This window comes from Herpailurus yagouaroundi, unplaced genomic scaffold, assembly GCF_014898765.1.
Source record: "Herpailurus yagouaroundi ecotype Mexico unplaced genomic scaffold, PumYag 163, whole genome shotgun sequence".
NCBI classification, from domain to species: domain Eukaryota; kingdom Metazoa; phylum Chordata; class Mammalia; order Carnivora; family Felidae; genus Herpailurus; species Herpailurus yagouaroundi.
The window spans coordinates 50,336,340-50,340,413 of NW_024412404.1; the positions used below are offsets into that span (position 1 = coordinate 50,336,340).

A 4,074-nucleotide genomic window follows, 5' to 3' on the forward strand; every position below is an offset into this window, starting at 1 on the left:
AAATAATGTGGTATAGGGGCCCCTGGGTGACTCACTGGTTGAGTGACAGATTCTTGATTTCTACTCGGGTAGCGAGTCATGGGTCATGGGACTGAGTCCTGCATCCGGCTCTGCACTGAGAGTGGAGCCTGCTTGAGATTCTCTCTCTCTCTCTCTCTCTCTCTCTCTCCCCACCCCTCCCTCTGCCCCCTCCCCCACTCATGTTCTCCTCTCTATCTCAAATTTAAAAAATTAAAAATACTTTTTTAAATAAAACAATGTGGTGTATATGTCATGTATGTGAAGGGGAAGGAGGATGATGTAAGCGAAGCACGACTGGCCACATGTTGTAAATGTTGAAGTGGGGTGATGGCTACAGAGGGATTGGTCTCTGCATTTATGTTTTTTTTTAATTTCCATAATAAATTTAAAAAATAAATCAAAAAATTCGGCCAGCCAACATTTTCAAAATAGCCTCCCTCGTGATCAAAGAAATGCAAATGAAAATGACAAGATACATTTTTCAACCGATCGTATTGGCAAAGGCTAGAAGAATATCAATACTCCCTGCTGGTGAGGATGCGACAAACAGGCGCTCTTCTGCATTCCTGGTTTACTTGGTATGACCTTAGTGTCACCGTACTAGAAAGCATCTTGGCAATATGAATAAAAATCTCTAAATATGTGGAGGCCTTGGCCCTAGGAATTCTACCTCTTGTGATTCATCCAAAGGAAATGATCAAACAAGGGTACGAGATATCTGGTCAAAAATGTTTATTACAAGGTAATTATAATAGTCAAAATCTTTTAATTAACCTAAATACACACCAATAAGGACATGGTTTTAAGAATAAGGAAGCGTCACATTGTGGATACATACAGAGCCATTAAGAACGGTAATGCACTCTGGTCCTCCCCATTCACTAGACAGACACATCTTCTGGTGCAGGGCCAGCAGTGTCCCCAAGACACAATGGTGAAGGTCAGAGTAAACGGATTTGGCCGTATCGGATGCCTGGTCACCAGGGCTGCTTTTAACTCTGGAAAAGTAGATATTGTTGCCATCAGTGACCACTTCATTGACCTCAACTACATGGCCTTCATGTTTTGTTATGACTTCACCCATGGCAAATTCCACGGCACAGTCAAGGCTGAGAATGGGACACATCATTAATGGAAAGCCCATCTCCATCTTCCCAGAGCGATATTCCACCAACATCAAATGGGCTGATGCTGGTGCTAAGTGTGCTGTGGAGTCCACTGGGGTCTCCACCACCATGAAGACTGGAGCTCACCTGACAGGTGGGATGAAGAGGGTTATCCTCTCTGCCCCTTCTGCTGATGCCCCCATGTCTGTGATGGGTGTGAACCGTGAGAAGTATGGCAACTCCTTCAAGATTGTCAGCAACGCCTCCTGCACCACCAACTGCTTGGCCCCTCTGGCCGAGGTCATCTATGACAACTTCAGCATTGTGGGAGGATTCATGACCACAGTCCATGCCATCACCGCCACCCAGAAAATCATGGATGGCCCCTCTGGGGAGCTGCGGCATAATGGCTGCCCAGAATGTCATCCCTGCTTATACTGGCACTGCCCAGGCTGTAGGCAAGGTCATCCCTGATCTGAATGGGAAGTTCACTGGCATGGCCTTCTTTGTCCCCACCTACAATGTGTCAGTCATGGATCTGACCTGCTGCCTGGAGAAAGCTGCCAAACATGATGATATCAAAGAGGTGACGAAGCAGGCATCAGAGGGTCCCCTCAAGGGCATCCTGGGCTACACTGAGGACCAGATTGTCTGCTGCAACTTTAACAGAGACACCTACTCCTCCACCTGTGATGTTGGGGCTGGCATTGCTTTCAATGACCACTTTGTCAGGCCATTTCCTGGTATGACAATGAATTTGGCTACAGCAACGTTATGGTCCCCAGGGCCTCTAAGGAGTAAGAGCTCCCTGGACCACCAGCCCCAGCGAGAGCAAGAGGAAGAGAGAGGCCCTCAGTTGCTGGGGAGTCCTTGCCCCAACTCATCCCCCAACACGCTGATAATCTCCCAACCTCTACAGTTTCCATCCTAGACCCTCTGAAGAAGGGGAGGGACTTGGGGAGACCTACCTTGTCATGTACAGTCAATAAAGTATACTGTACCCAGCCCCCCAAAAAGCTATAATGTAAATGTATATTTATTAACATGGAAAGATGTGTCATAGCTATATCAAGGAGGGGGAAAATCAAGCTCCTAAAGCTATGTATAGTAAGATACTTTTTTGTTCTTTAAAAAATAAAAGGAAAAATGGCTAACAATGATTACCTCTTGGTGGTAAAAACATGGATTATTTTTGTTGCTTTTCTTTTGCTTATTTTTTCACTTTTCTAAATGAATTTTGAGTAGTTTTAGCATTCTAAATAATGAATTCCTGTGTAATCAAAATAGCCTTTGCCTAATGAAATGACATGATATCTGGAATTTGCTCCAATCATCTCAGGTTGGGCTATGGATGAAACAGGTTTGGCTATGAGGTGACAGCCCTTGAAGCTGGGTGATGGGGTAACTAGGGGCTTAGTTTACTTTGTTCTCTACTTCTGTATATGTTTGGAATTTTTTCATTCTACCATTTTCCCCAATATATCCTTTTTCAGTCCAAAGTGACATCTTGTCATCTCTTGTCCTGTCCCTCCCACAATACACCTCCAGAGATCACAAAGTCCAGCACCTTGGCCAGAGACATTAACGCTGTCTGATGTTTTGATGAGTAAAATGGCTCACCTCTCCCGTGGTCAGAAAGGCATTGGGTTGGAAATGCTCCTCCTGTGAGATTCCCCCCTGCCCACCTTTCCAACCTACACAAGACAGGCTCCTGGGGCCAGAGGTGCAGACTTCAGTCAAGAGCTAACTGGCCCACACAAGAAACAAAGTCACAGGCTTAACACCTTTATCAGCCTGATTCCTGTGTCACCCTATCTATGATTGCCTGCCATTCCTTCCTCCCACGTGGGGCTCTCTCTTTCTCCAAGGGAGGAAGTATGGGTTAGTGGATTTGGCATACCCAGCCTAAAGATTGGCTCTTCTCACTTGGCTACTGCCCTGTGCTTTCTCACCCAGGCATATTGGCTATAAAATTACCTAGAATGCAAAAATCACCATGAATATTCATGAAGTCATATTACAAATAATACGTCTTTAAAAATGAATAATCTTCTGGCTAGTCTCCCTGGAAATTGAATTCTTCTCCCACACTTTGAGTCACTTGGAGATTGTTAATAGTGTTGGTCAGAAAACAACAGCCCAAATCGGCTCCACCATCTAATTTTGTGTGACCTGCAAGTCTAGAATGGTTTTTTACATTTTAAATCATTGAAAAAAATCAGAAAAATAATAATATTTTGTGACACATAATGCAAAATTAAGTTCAAATTCCAGTGCCCATAAATACAGTTTAATTGGAGAATAAGTCACAATCACTTGTTTACACGTTGCCCGTGAATGATTTCACACTACAATGACACAGAGTTGTTTGTGATACAGACCATATGGCCCATGCAGCCTGAAATATTTACTATCTGGCGTTTTAGAGAAAGAGGTTGCCGACCTCTGGCTTGAGGGTCTCCTAACTACTCTTGTGATTCTCTCTTGCCTAATGGAGCCGAACGGCAATGCCATCCTTTGCCAGTAAGTGAGACTGTCCTCCACACGTCAGCCTCAACCATCCAGGTTTGAGGCTCTGGGTTTTAGAAAATTCATTCACCCGTCCAATGAAGATGTAGCGAATGTCAACTTTGTGCCACATGCAGATTTAAGTTCTGGATTCATAGCAGTGCCTGAAACAAGCAAAAACCTCTGCTTTCTTGGAGCAGAGGTTCTACTAAAGAAAGATGACCACAAACAATGTTTGTTGAATAATAATATGCAATATGCTAAGTGGCATTAAATGCTATGGAGGAAAAAAAAGGGGGATAAGTGGGTCAAAGAAGGGGAGAGTAGCAATTTCCAATCAGGTTAGGAAAGATCTCATTACAAGGTAACAGTTGAGTAAAGACTTGAAGGCAATAAAGAGAAAGTCATGGATACACCTAGGAGAAGAACATTCCAAGCA

General features: G+C 44.0%; 1 pseudogene; it reads left to right on the plus strand.

Moving 5' to 3' along the window:
- Positions 1–558: 558 nt before the first annotated feature.
- On the plus strand, positions 559–2,015 carry LOC121037237 (glyceraldehyde-3-phosphate dehydrogenase-like; annotated as a pseudogene).
- Positions 2,016–4,074: the final 2,059 nt, after the last annotated feature.